This window comes from Eptatretus burgeri, chromosome 2 (genome assembly GCF_056783735.1).
Source record: "Eptatretus burgeri isolate ZD-2024b chromosome 2, Ebu_testis_v1, whole genome shotgun sequence".
NCBI classification, from domain to species: domain Eukaryota; kingdom Metazoa; phylum Chordata; class Myxini; order Myxiniformes; family Myxinidae; genus Eptatretus; species Eptatretus burgeri.
In genome coordinates, this window is record NC_140962.1 from 76,842,450 (window position 1) to 76,857,772 (window position 15,323).

The 15,323-nt window shown below is 41.8% G+C and overlaps 2 long non-coding RNA genes across 2 annotated transcripts in view; one reads left to right on the forward strand and one right to left on the reverse strand.

The window, feature by feature from the left end:
- The window catches only part of LOC147032378 (uncharacterized), an 86,577-nt gene extending 82,902 nt beyond the window's left edge, over nt 1-3,675 (forward strand). The window contains exon 4 of the long non-coding RNA XR_015055144.1: nt 1,867-3,675. This is a non-coding gene — a long non-coding RNA (uncharacterized LOC147032378). The remainder of the gene's footprint in view (nt 1-1,866) is intronic.
- LOC147032379 (uncharacterized) lies at nt 1,871-15,258 on the reverse strand. The gene is made up of 3 exons (XR_015055145.1): nt 15,049-15,258; nt 5,677-5,784; nt 1,871-2,002 (listed from the first exon to the last, which is right to left on the reverse strand). It is a non-coding gene; the product is annotated as an uncharacterized LOC147032379 (long non-coding RNA).
- Nucleotides 15,259-15,323: the final 65 nt, after the last annotated feature.

Below are 15,323 nucleotides of genomic sequence, written 5' to 3' on the forward strand. Positions count from 1 at the left end.
TCACCAAAATATAATCAATTCGTCATTGTCACATACTAAACCAATCCACCAAATTTTGTCCAATTTCCTTTACAAATCCCAGAGATATCCTGCTATCTATCGCTTTGGTCCTATCTCTCAATGGTGAAGAATTACTTTAAAATTCTAGTATCTGGATATGGATCCTCTCCAAAATCTAAGCAATTCGTCTTTGTCACACAATCAACCTGTCCATCAAGTTTCGTCTGAAGCCGTCCCCAACTTTTTAAGATATCCTGCTCAAAGCCAAACATACAGACAGGGGTGACAACATAACTTCCGTCCACCTTCGGTGCTGGAGGTAACCAGGGTGTTTTTTATTTTTCTTGGGATGAAGGGGGTTGTAGGTTGCGCGATCAAATACAATGACAGCACAATCACTTTTTGACGAGACCCACTCACAGACAACAAAATTACTACGCATGTACACAACAATCTATTGTGTACATGTTTAGTAATTGTGTCCTGCCAATAATCAGTCCTGCCAATATCCATACATCGCTCCATCACAAATGGAATCGTGCAAAGGGTTTGATATTGCTCATATTTCATGAACACAAATATATGGAAGTAGGGGAAGGAGAAGATGGTGCCATAACTCCAACAATCGAGACCAAATACATAAGTCCCCGTTGCAGACTAAGTCCAACGGGGCCTAATTCATGTTTAAAACAACAGCAGATCGGTGGTCTCACTGTCTTCTACTGCAGCCTTTCTGGTCTTGTCACCTCTAACCTTGCTGTGGTCTGTCATCCCCCAGCTATTTGCAGAGTGCACATTGTCTACCAGTAACTCCCTCTGGTGAAACTCACAAAATCTAGTCTCACTGCTGACCTCCACTCATTTGTCCCTTTTTCCTTGTCTTTTCAATCTCACTCTTCCCTCAAGGGCTTCAAGACAGGTGTTCACCACCATATCAGGTCACCCCCCCCCATCTATCTCCATGATCTTTTGTCTTCCTATTAAAATTCCTTGGGCCCACCTCTTTCCAGTTTTCCAGTTTTATCTTCCACTTCTGTGATTGAACGCTTGTGGCTGTTTCCAACTTGTTCACCCCTTGTGTCCTCCCCTTGTTTCCACTTCTTTCCCACATCACTTATTTCTCCAAGTCTCCCTCTATATGTCCCTTAACCCTGCTGTTGGTGTGTCCCCCTCTCTTTCTGCTCTTCTTTTATTTCTAGTATACTCTGATCCATTCTGTGCTCTAGCCCCTCCATGAACCTGGACACTAATTTAAAAAAAAGAAAAAAAAAGAAACAGGACAATTTTATAAAAAGGCTCTTAAATATTTTCTGTAAGGGTAAGCTCGGCCAAGCAACCTGTTGTTAGTAACATGTAAGAGAACATGATTTGGGCCAGTTTTCATGTTTGCAAAGTTTTATTTGAGGTATAGGCCTAATTAGAAAGCAAATCCTAGTGTTATCTTGTCATTAGGAAAGGGAAAGAGAGCAAAACCAGATATTTATAAGCACCATGAGATGAAGATATTTTTCACGAAAACTCATCTGCCATTCAAGACCAGTATTTCAGTCTCATACTTCAGTTTTAATGGCCTAATGCAAAAGGTGTCACAAAAGCAGATGGGCATAAGTCATCACAAGAGTACATGTTAATGCAATGAGTAATCCTAATGCATTCAGAATTTGATTTTTTTTATTCTGCAGGAATGCTCGTAATCTAGACTCACAGACTCCAATGTTGAAATGTAGTAATTTGTGTGATATAATATATGAAAATATAACCAGAAATGCTTGCAAATGTATTCTCAGAGGAAAGGTTGTAGAATGCAATATCGCTTTGGCGGCCCGCCCAACCCCTTATTACTCCCAACTGACCTTTTCTCCTCAGCCACAATCTTTTATTCTTCCCATCTCTTGACATTTGTTCTGCAACATCCTACCACAAATTCTCGTTTGGAATTGGCAGACCATCTGACTCTTATCCCGAGTGGCACAATGGATGCCTCCAGCAAAGCCCTGCATCCCTGTTGCCCAAGAAGAGCACATTTGGATCATGTCCAGATCCTTTCCTGCATTGCTTGGGGGAAATGCTGGCATGGGGTAGATGAGTGCGCACATGCAGCACAAGATCACACTGGTTAAAGTAAATGCAAAAATAAATAAGGCATGGGGTGTCTTTTTTTTGGTGATATTTGAAGACTTGGAATGAAACAGCTTTTTTTTTCCTTGCTATATATTTGCTCTTTGTTTGAATTCATCTTTTTCCTACCTGTAGTTATTTACTTATGTTTGTTGGTTATCTCCATTTGCGGGTTTCAGGAGGTGCGGGGGAATTCTCCTGGAACTCCAAATCTCCACCTCCTATTTTTTGGTAAAGGATCATGATTCACGAACCAATCTATTTTGTTGCAGTATGTGCATTTTCATTATCTTTTGCTTATTAAAAAGACAGTGCGACATTATGTTTGAAGCATCTGAGTCAAATATTTAAAAGTTACCCAAGATAAATTGAAAATTTTCCTAAACGTTGCTAATAGTAAAAAAAAAAACTTGATAAAATACTTCAAAAATTGTTTTTGTAGCCAAATGGATAGCGACCAAAAATGAAGATGGAATTTAACAATAAGCTGAGACAATAATGGTTTTATTGGAGAGCTCTGGAAGAAGTGTCTAAGAATCAAACAAGTTTTTTCTTATTGAAAATGAAGGCAACAATGTCGTCACCTATTGCTATTTATCATGTGGTTTCATATGGTATGGGTTAGACAGGTATCAAACCGTCTCTCAGATGTACGTTAAACTAAGCGTCCCCGCATCGAACCTGCCTAACCCACGTTAAAGCATATATTTATGTATACTTATTTTTCATTTAGTGCGAGAGAAATTGCACATGTGTTAAATTTCTTTCACAAAACATTAGATGAAGAGAAAGCTTTGAAAAGATTAGTTATAAGTTTGCAACGCATGTACTTAAGTTGACAAATAATACAGGTGATTGTAAATACTCTGTCAAAACTTATTACCAGCCTTCATCTTTCATGGAAACACCAACTCTTATATGCTTTTTAGCATGACCTTTATTCGTTTATTTGAAAACGAGTGTGTGTATGTGTGTGGCCATTTTTCTTAGAGATGGTCAAACGGATCATCGTCAAACTTTCAGAGGTTTGTTACTGAGTGCTGTGGAGTATCTAAGGCAAAAACAATTTTTTTATTTGATTTTTGGGGGGGGGATTCTTTTTTTTTTCTCTTAATCTCTTGAAAGTGCTTCAGCCTTTTGGAGCAATGTGAAAGGTAATATTGAATGTTTTCTGACCCCATTCCTCAGTGGGTGTAGGGAAGTGTTTTAGGCCCCTACAAAAAATATAGAAAAAAAAACAAAATTTCATTTCTTCCTGCTGTATCTGAGTCTATGTATATAACATCTGAGTGGATCTGAGTCTATGTTTATAACAATACAGTGTGTATTTGTGTATTTGTTTGTCCCCTTCATAAGGAAGGTTTAAGTAGGGGTTTAAAGGCCAATCATTTCACATGACTGTGTGTTTACTGTGGTTTATTTTTGATGATTAAAAAAAAAATCAAAAAACATTTTCCCTAAAAGAGTAATTCCATCTTTTCTATTGGAATTGTAGATGGTGACTTGTAAACCGAGCCTCAAGGGCGGTGTACAGAATGATTTTAAAAATAACAATAATTACGAGGTGCAGGGAGGTGAAATTCACTGCACGTGATGTGTTACATGCACCGAGTAAAACGAGTATTCATTTACATCCGTAAGATGTCTAAAAAATAAAGAAGATGTAAGCACAACAAACACTAGGCCGAGGCTTCAGGCTTTGGCACCCTCACAACTTATGAGGCTGTACCACAGTGTGACCACTCCTCATTTTCATAAATGCCAAGGTGAGACAATGAAAAAAGCCAAGAATTCACAAGGTTTCAGAAAAGCGATGATAATAGAAAACCTATACGCCAAGAAAACCTATAGAAAACCAGGACGCCAAGGTGAACAACAAATAGCCAAGATCTTGTGAAAAAAGCCAAGGAGTGGTCACACTGCTGTACCGTAAAAACAAAACGTCCCAGAAGATAAAGAGAATGGGGTCACATTTGTACATGTGGTGTTTTAAAATTAGAGTTTTTCTTGCTGTGGAAACCATATATTCCAGTCTCCTTAAATATTTATTTGCCATTTCTTCAAGCCATCATTTTTGATGGGCTTTTATACTAGTATACTATAAAACACAAATACCGCTACTGGACTTTGCTGGATCACACAATTTAAATCTCATTCTTTTCAACACCATTTAAAAAAATACTTTTCTGCAGGGCCAGATCTGGGGATGTGCCGTCAGGCTTCTAAAGACATATAGTGATTTGGGTTCATGTAAAATCTGAATGTGGGCACAAAATGGGCAAAAAATACACGAAACGAAAATATTATTTTACTCTAATTTTCTGGTGGACAATTTCAATGGATAGATGCACGATTGTGCATGACAAAAGTTTTGCGTATGAACTATGTAGTTTATGAGGAGGTAGGCAGAACTGTATAGTACGAGGATTATTTGCAACTAGTTTTAACATGGGAGCAATTGATTGACAAGAAACCTCCTTTGCTTGATTCGGAATTGTAAAACTCAGGCTGCATTTAAAAATATAGATAACTGGGGTTGGGACCTGGCATGTTGGACATTGAAAAGTTATGGAGTTATTAACTTCATGGTGGTTACCTTTTGCCTGTGGGCCGACAGCAACACTGCCTGACCCCAAATCCCAGTATACACTTTATAGTGGCCTTTGGTGGCGTCAATATGGCCTTAAAGATCAACGTGCGATGGCTTCAAACCTTGCTCACATTCTGAAGGACCTATGCCCAAAATTTTTGGCCTCTCGGTGCTAGAGTTTGGCAATGAAAGAACAAAAAACAAACGCACAAACACTTGAAATTATTTACAAGATAATCCCTCTAAATACAAAACGGTTAATAATGGCAGTATTTCTTTTCTGAGGATGTATACCAGCTCTGCAAGTAAACACAGGAATATATCATATGAACACAATACTGCAATGTACAGACATTTAAAAAAGGTTCTGTCAATGGGGAAAAAAAATATACTTGATCAAAATGGGTTTTCACCGATTATTTAAAAAACAAAAATGAAATTCCAGTTACAACTTCGTTCTGTCATTTGGGGAAAATAATTCGCAGTACCGTACTTGCACAGAGCAGATAAGACGCTCGAATGGCATCCGTGGATACCTTGGTTTATATAATCGTTCTGCAGATGAATCATCTCATGAAATTTCTTCTTATTAAACATTGAAGACACTTTATTAAAATTGTGTTTTATGCCATGTGGGAGGAGGAGGTAAATTATTACTTGAAACAAACAAATGTTTGTGTTTTGTATTATCATTCCATAATTTCTTTCTCCTTTTATTAAACCTAATGGGATGTTATATTAAACAGATGTACACACACTTACCATACGAACACATACAAAAGGGAATCAAAAGGTTTTTTCCCCTGAAGATAATTTCAGAGCCAAAAACATAAATCATGTTCCCAGGGCATCGGGAAAGTCACCCACCACTGGGAGGAAGTTACGACAGAGAAAAGGGCTAACTTATCTGCCGAGCTTCACTTCATGGTCAGGGGACACATGTTTAAAAGGTAAACCTTTTGACTCACCTTTCCACGATGGCAACGCCACAGCAAATGGTTTGCTTAAATATGGTCCGCTTCTCAAGTAGCATCAACTCTGCAACGTATTTCCATAAAAATGCCGTGATCCTAATCCTGCACATGAAAGTACATCGATATATATCCTGTCATTCTACATTGTTAATAACTGGGAATCAGGTGATAAATGGTGAAAATTTGCACCAGGAGGATAAGAATAGGATGGGGTTGTGGGAAAAAGTGTTACAGCCCTTTTTAAGGCCTCAACTCTAATCTAGCTATTTCCGCCCCCCTACTGGGAAGAAAAATTGCCACAATCACAATGAAGCAGCACATCTGAAACCGATGTGAATGAATCAGATAAATTTAAGCAGGTGGATGGTGCAAAATCAGAAGCAATGCGGGGTCCATTGGCCCACACACTTCTCATTTCTGCGGAGGGTACGAGCTAAAACCTCCAATCCCCTCCGACCCCCTACTGCTTCCCGACCTTAAACGTTATAAAAGGGCCACGCTTTGCACACCCACATTTCTCACACTGCCCTGTTCACATCCATTTATTAAAATATTCAAATTTCCTTCCGTTCCAATTTAATACATACATTATACTGCGCCAGCGCAAAAAGTAAACACCATTATGTTTTGCATCGCTGTGCTGTTTTACAGTCCAAAGGACTATTTGTTTTATGAACCATTTAAAAATTGCGTCTCACGAAACAAACAAATACAGGATCCATGCTATGAGCTTACAAGTGCTGACCTGCTATGATTGGGGTCAAAAAAGATCGAGATTTAAATAATTATCACTTAAAATGAAATGATTTTTAAAAAAGCAGCTTTGACGTTTTTTTTCTAATTGCTGCAATACTGTTTGGTAATTTCCTCTAGAATGATAAAACTACATTCAGTCACAAACACATTTTGCTAAATCTATCCTCCACCCCTCCCCCACTTCCCCAATAATATCCAGCCCCATATATTCACCTCCATTTTTCGATTTATAGAGGGAATATTGGAGGGGAGGTGGATCTCAGTCCATGACGAGAGAAAGTATAAAAGTTTCATTTGTTGCAATTGGTATAAAAGTTTTATTTGTTGCAATTAACTAACACTCATGATTATGAATGGAACTCCAGGTTAATGCTGCTTCCAAAGGACAGCACACTCACTATACAATGCAGGCTGCTGGTACCCCCATCAGAACAAGTTTTTTTTCAAAAACTGTGTACAAAGTCTATGCTGATTTTAGAGTGAGGTAGCATGTAATCCAACAACTGGATGAACAAACGAGAGGAAAGAGAAGAGGAAAGCAAACATGCAAATAAAATATATGAAGAGAGGTAGTGTGCTCAATATAAATAAGGGAGGGTGAATAAGGATAGACGAAGATCATGTACAGAGATGGAGAATAGCCTGAAGTGGTGGTCTACTGCCAACTTGAAACCCGATTGAGGGGAATAGTGTGATTGTACAGATGAAGGAATAAGCTTCCCAGAAGCAGGAGACAAAAGGAACACATGAGGGGAGAGGTGAATAGTGAGTTTAGATTATGGGAGTTACGCAAGGAGGGGATTTCTGAAAGAATGCATGTGACTGAGAGGGACAGAGAGATGAAAGAGCAGAGGAAGCAAGACCTGAGAAGAGGCGATAGGATAGTGGCCACATGTTTTCTGTCTGAGATTAGAGAGCAGCAGGCCCTGTGCTTCTGCTTCTTTTGGGGAAATGCCAATGATGTTGAGAGCTTTCGATTCCACAACATATAGGAGAGATGTGTCTAAAATGGGTGCACTAGCCCAAAGAGGTTTAGCATGACAGAGCACAACAGACAAAGGCCTTGCAGGCTCTGTAAAGTTCATGTTTACCAGGGAAGATCATATATATCAATTGATCCGAGAAATCAAATTAATTAATCCTAGAACCAGATGTGTAGATGAAGTGCTGCATTGAATTTAATATTCTGATCAAATATTATTCAGCAAGCAGTGTATTTTAAAGTTGTGCTTTCAATATTAATTGCATTTTGTAAGGGAACATCGGTTTGGCTGCGAGCAGCACACGCAGCCCTGTATTCTATTCACTATTCATTACCCGTTATGGCCTATGGAATCTTTCAGTCAGCTGTCTGGTAATTGAATTCGTCTGTAGCTTTACCACTGAGCTCATAATTAAATCGCGCCACTCTTGCATGGAAACGTATAAACTTTGGAATGCTGATAGGACTTCATGGTAGAGCATTCGGAAAATTGGTTCACCAACCTGCCCTGTAAGGTCTATCTTGTTTTCAGGTTGGGACAAATCAGGCAATTTGCGTCGCAACTTTTGAGATTTTTATAAAGGTGAATTACTTTCTTTTCTTTTCATTCATTCCTTTCTCCTTCTGTCTTTTTTCCCCCTTCTTTCCACATCTCAATCTCCCAACCCCTATCAAGTCAGCTAAATTATGGATTAAAACCCCTCACTCAGTCAAGCAGTAATGAAAGCTCGAGTCCCATAACAGTAATCGTAACTCCACCCTGTAACTGATGCCCAGCAGGGCAGACACCTTGTGCGTGTGGCGGACGACACTTGTTGCTAACATATTGTTCAGCAAAATATGTATGTATATCTACAGTGGCCTCCGAAAGTGTTCACTCCCCTTATCCTGGAATGGCCTATGTGTCCAGATTCATGAATATGAATGCTCCACGCAGTTTATCCAACACTTGCAGAGGTTTAAATCACTTTTCCTTTATTTAAAACACTCAAACTGCATCAGTAAAAACTGTGCCTTTTCCAGATACATACACACGTCCTGCCAGACAGGGCAACGTGCTCTTGCCCGCTTGCAGCAGAGATGGCGTGACACATGGGTGGGAGCATAAATATGGAGAGACATGTTTGGAACACTATACATTTTCCATTCAAACTTGGTTACATCACCCCCCTCCAAAGTTTTCACATTTTTATGCCACACACACACACACACACACACACACACACACACACACACACACACACACACACACACACACACACACACACACACACACACACACACACACACACACACACACACACACTGCCTTTTTTTTAGTAAAGATGGAACACACCAGTACACAAACGCCACATAAAATACACCACACAAAACGACACAACCACCACACAAAACAAGTCCTGGCAAGGGCCTGCAATCTCTGATTGCTCTTTTTTTGTTTAAAATGTTTTTATTTCTTGTCATAAATTAGTTCCATATCGAATCAACACTGTGCAAGAAATCATCTTTTTTACATTTAGAACTTTGTCAAATTACATCTCTCACATCCATGAGTGTTACGTACCATTGATTGCTACAAGCAATGTAGGTCTTTTGAAACGATGAAATCTACCACAAGCATGTGCAGAAAACCCAAGCCTCAGCAGTTATTGGGGCTGGCTTATGTTATGGTCTGTGACCTTTCTTTTCCTCTTATCTTTTATCTTCTTCCCCCTCCGAGTTAGACCAAATGGTTCAGCACATGGGTATAAAGACTGTGATTGGCGATGGGGAAAAGAGGGAACCAGGAAGTTGATGCAGAGAAGGAGGCGTAGGTGGAAGCGGCGGAGGGTGAGGAGGGTGAAAGTAGCAATTTTGAGAAAGGCTAATTGCTGAGTGTCTTTTTCGGGTTGGAGTTTCCACCTGCAGTATCTTTATCAGAAGGTTGTGTTTGGTCAAACCCTTATTGCAGTATCTCCACCTTGCGGACAAAATTGAGGCCTACCTTGGGCCTACTGTTGGGCCCTGCCTGAGGGCTGTGATGTATCGCCCTTCCTCGGGTTCGACCTGAGTGCCGTGTGCGCATGCATGGAAAACGAGCAATGGAGCTGAGTGTTGTGAATAAAACCTTCGTGAAGTTGAGTGCATCGTAGTCAGTCTGATTGTTTGTACTTCACGACATTACAAGTGGTGACGAGCTAAATAACTATCTGTGTCTCGATGGTGACTATCAGCATTCTCCATGAATACTCCAAAGGGGAGGATTGGGTGGATTTTGGCGAGAGGCTGGACCAGTATTTCGTGGCCAACAACACGGCGGCTGCTGGTGATGCCATCTGTCGTCGTGCTGTGTTGTTGACTGTGTGCGGGCAGAAGGTGTACGGATTCGACAAAAACCTGCTGTCAGCATGGCAACCTATCGACGAGTCATATGAAGAACTCTGTGAGCTCGTCAAGCTACACTTCATGCTGAAAGCTGGTCTAATCATATTGAGGTACAAGTTTTATACACACACTCGCCAGGAAAATCGTGACATTTCCCATTGGTTGCTGATGTGCACCATTTAGCAGAACCGTGTCAGTTTGGTGCTGTGCTTGATGAGACGCTCCGAGACTTTTTTTGTGATTGGGGTAAATCATGATGTCATCTTACGAAAACTCCTTGCTCAAGAAAACGACCTTGACCTAGGAAAAGCAGTGAAGATTGCACAGGCGTGTCTGACAACTGCTGAAAACCTGAAGGAGATCTTGGCGAAGTCAGAACTCTTCAAGTGCAGATACTCTAAATAGGATTCCTCAATCTTCGTATAAAGTTACACCTAAGCCAATTGTGTGTTTGAAACCTGCTTCATCGGTAGTGAGAAGCCTCAATAACTTGTGTTGGCGTTGTGGTGCAAATCACGTGACTCACCAGTGTCGTTTCAAGTGGCACACATCTAACGGATGTGGCAAGATCGGGCATCTTCAAACGAGGTGTTCCCAATCCAGTAGTGGTAATAGTACTGCTACCACCCATCATATGGATGATGGTGAGCATGTTGCTGGAGCTGAGTCATCACTGCATGATGAGGAGTATGAGATGTGTACAATCTATGGCAGCACCGCACCGATAACTGTTGATCTTCAACTGCATGGCAAGCAGGTGTCAATGGAATTGGACATGGGGGCGAGTCGGTCAATTATGAGCCAGGAGACATTTGACAAACTGTGGGACTGTGGGACTGTGAGAGAAGTTGGTTTCTGCACTACATAGTACCCACCTTGGTATTTTTACAATGAAAGCTATCGCAAGATCTCATGTTTGGTGGCCTGGTATTGATTCTGAGCTTGAATCTTGTGTTCATTGCTGTGATGCGTGTACGCAGCTCAGCAAGTCATCAGCGGAATCATCACTGAGTCTTTGGTTGTGGCCTTCCAAACCTTGGTCCAGGATTTATGTTGACTTTGCAGGTCCGTTCTCAGGAAAAATGTTCCTTGTTGTCATTGATGCATTTTCTAAGTAGATTGAGTGCTCTATCATGTCTACCAGCACTTCTGCTGCCATCATTGAGAATTTTTGTCATGTTCGCTATTCACGGTATACCTGATGTGTTGGTAAGCGATAATGGTTCGTGTTTGACATGTCAGGAATTTCAGTTCATGAGATTGAATGGTATCAAACATGTCCGTTCTGTTCCGTTTAAACCCGCTTCTTATGGTCAGGCAGAGTGTGCTGTACAGATTATCAAGCAAGGGTCAAGGCATGTTACTCAAGGTTTGCCTCAAATGCCTTTGTCACACATGTTGCTAGGTTACAGATCCAGACCACATACGTAACTGGAGTGCCTCCAGCCGAATTGCTTATGAAGCGAGAACTCAAAACCACACTTTCTCTTGTTCATCCTGACATCAGTGAAACTGTTGATAACTAGTGTCAGAGTCAGAAATACTTTCATGATCGAACGGCTGCATTGCGTGACTGCTGTAGACGATCCAGTTTATGTACTGAACCATGGCCTTGGAGTGAAATGGCTGCCAGGTGTTGTTATTAGCAAGGAAGGAACTCGTGTTTTTTGTGTCGAGCTGAAAGATGGGCGTACAGTTAGGAAACATGTGGATCAGATCCAGCAGTGTTACATTGAGTTGGAGGATGATACATGTCTCCCATTATTGTTTCATCCAGTTATTGTTCCGTTGTCAGAGAATGCAACTGTTTCCGAGCCTGCATCTGAAGTTGCCAGTAATGCGTCGCCGAAGTGTCTGTACCTGTACCCGCTGCCAGTCCAGTGTGTTTGTCCATGTCACCTAAATCTGAGTGCAACAACTCCTTTGTGTCGGTCCTCCCGTGTATCTAAGCATCCAGACTGGTTGGATTTGTAATTAAAGGGGAGATATTGTGATTCATCGCCCTCCTTGGATTTGATGTGAGTGCCGTGTAGGCATGCGCAACACAAGGGGCGAGCAATAGAGCTGAGTGTTGTGAATAAAACCTTCGTGAAGTTGAGTGCATTGTGGTCCCTCTGATTGTTTGTACTTCACGACATCCTGGGGGCCTACTGTTGGGGCTTGCCTGGAGGCCTACTGTTGGAGTTTGCCAGGAGGGGGCTACTGTTGGGGTTTGCCTGGGGGGGCCACTGTTGTAGTTTGCCTGGGGTGGGGGCTACTGTTGGAGTTTGCCTGGGAGGGGGGCTACTGTTGGAGTTTGCCTTGGGGGGCCTACTGTTGGGGCATGCCTGGGGGTGGCCTACTGTTGGAGCTTGCTACATTGAATGTTGTGCTTGCTCGAACTTTGCTGTAGCTTCTCCAGTTCGGATCCATTATCTTGCCTTGAGTTTGGTACTTGAGGATACGGTGCCGCTCACACACACAACATCTGGGTCTCTGCTCTTCTGACAGTTTCAGGACCATCAGACTGCAGGTCCTTTCTTGGGACTGGCCAGATTTCAAAGGGGTTTCATCTGGTTGCCACCGTCTTTTACACGAACAGCACCCTCCAGCTCCCTGGGTGCCTACTCCTTCGCCCTTGTGCTGGCCTAATCGGGTTCTTTCCCTTTCTTCTTCATTATTTCCTTCTTAATTTCCTTCCTTCTTTATGTATATGTATATATTTATGATTGTTACAATCCCTAAATAAAAGCGGGTTGATCGTATGTTGGCTTGGTGTGCTGCAGGCCGTAACACTAATGCATGTCATGTGTGCGAGTTAAGGATTGTTACCTCAAATGGCTCACAAAGCTTCTAAAAGAAGCCAAAAATAATTGGAAAAGTACCTGAGACGGGGCTGTGCCTCTACACAATGAAAGAGTTAGAGAACACTCTCAGCTCACCAACAGCGCTGAGATGTTATGCCCTTGCTGCACTTGTGATGGTGTGGACTCGTGCAAGGCCTGAGTTACCCAAACCTTGACTATCGCTGCTAGTCAGTGGACTTTGAACTTTGTGGGACTACCTCCTTACCAACAAAGTAAGGGTTGCCAACTCTGACGAAGGACATCTCCGTGAGATAAAAAAATACACAAAGCTTATGCCAGCTATAGTCACGTGGGAGCCGGACGTACCAGGTACACTTCCATAAGGGAAAGACCCTATCTGGTTTGGGTGCTCCTTAACACCGATGGCAAGGTCGTATCTGGGGCTTGTGAATTCACAGGGTAAGTTTAGAATCAACCTTTTAAATTATGATATTTACTATTGATCATGTGGGGGGATGGAGTTGGGAGCTGTGAGAGCTCTGGGGTGGTATAGATATATGTTAAAAAGACTATTTGATACAGATTTTGCCGTAAGCAACAGCAGGTTTAATGTGCCCCGACTAGCAGAATTGAGTCCCTGGGAACACGTACGCAGCACATGTGCAAAAGGCCTCGTTACCATTCATACGTCATTTCGAAAGTCCCATATTGACATGAAATCAAAATGTACCAAAAATTTAAACAGGTAGAATAGTTGTTCAGATTCTGATGCACAATGGGGAAACTCATGAGTGGATTATAAACCTTGGACTGGTCCATTGTTTTTGTCTTTCGAGGCCCAGCATATTGAGTAAAGCACACAAGGTAAGATATTTACCCTCGCCGAAGGATTCGGAAAGGGTATTGCATTTGGGTTTGTCTGTCTGTTTGTTTGTTTGCATAGAACTTTCGTGTTTTTCTCCGCAACCGTTTGTTGGATTGAGACAATTTTCACCATTGGTGTGACGACTCATGTGGAATGTTTCAATGATAGTTATGACGTCATAGGTCAGGTGGCATGGCATCAATATTGGAAAACTGGAAAAACTTTGGACCTCTGTATCTCGTACCACACCAAGGAAAAATTTGAAATTTGGCACACAGCAAGTACTCGTGGGGAATGAGTGATTTTTTTAATGATGTCATAGGTGCCCTCATTATGACGTCATAATTGCATATGTAGAACGCCACGTCCAATCAGTATGAACATTTTTGAGGGTCATCTGGGGAAAAAACGGTCCACAGAAGAAAAAATCATGACGTCATTGGTCACGTGATTCGGCAGCCATATTGTTTAAAAACAAAACAAAAAGAAAACCTTGAATCTTCCTCTCTAAAATGGCTGGAAAGATCGAGGTGAAACTTTACACATATGACCACCTATCCAGGAGGAACAAATGTCACACATATGACATCATAGGTCACATGGTTTGGCAGCCATATTGGATTTACCTGAAAACCGATAAAAATGCACCACTCAAAAGAAGTCCTGGCGAGGGTTTGCAATCTCTGATTGCTCTTTTTCTTGTTGAGAATGTACCCAGTTGGTGTTGATAATGTATGCCTGGTGTTGGCTTAATGGTTAGGGGTGATGGGCTTGAGATCTCAGGATCCTGAGTTCAAATCCCACTTTGCTGTTGAATGAATACCAGGTGGGGTTGACTCTGCCTGTCATTCTTCCAAGGTCAGCAAAATGAGTGCCAGCTTGCTGGTATCCTGTGTCGGAGTGGCGACCCTTACACAATTGTGTCCAATAGCCAAGGAGACTGCTTCGGCAGCACCAACGCTCTGCATAGAGTATGGTCCCAATGGATGGATGGATGGATGGATGCTGATAATGCCCATTTTGTTAATTGGATACCCACAGTGCATCTGCACTACTTTCTTAATGGCCCCGGTTATTCCCAATTTATTGTGCAGTTTGGCTGGGGAACATTTTCTGTCCAAGTCTTTCACAAACCTGCTGACAAATTGTTCAACATAACGTGGCAGGAATTTGTAATTTGTTCAACAACTCGCCTACTCTTCGTGAAAGACACCGTGGGATCATTGCCATCCACCAAGGAATGCTAACAGATGGGACAGCCAGCTTAAGGTCCTTAATAAGAGGGACGGTGCACTTTGTGATGCATTTCCAATTACCAGTGACGAACCAATCGGCTCAGGGACTGAACCCAGACTACACAGCTCAACTGTAAGTGCGCTACCTCGAGAATAGATGCTTTCTATACATTTAACCTGAGCCAACTGCAACAGTGTCTGTCATTAATTAATTGTTTTGAGCAATTGACGTCTATCCCAATCAGGAGTGTGAGACGTACGGTGTAATTGAATCATAAAATTCCACAATCACTATTTGTTGTCTCCATAGAGACCAAGGATTGTGGATAAAACATAGCATGCAGCACAACAATGAGTATTTGTGAAATGCGAACTGACCTCCATCAATAGTAACATGCTCCATGATGCAACACCTCGAGTGGCACACAAAGTACCCAAGCTGTGTAATTGGTTTATTTTTTTTAAACATCCTTTGCAATAGACCCCTCTGTTGTTTTTTTTTTTCACCCATTCTACGATATCACTTCCACCGGGGGGTACAAAGACATCCCATCTCCACGTACCGTCGTCGCTGCAATCGAACGCACGTATTGGATCACGACGGTTACCACGGCAACCGAGGCGCTGCTCGACGGCCAATCAGCAGCGGCGTG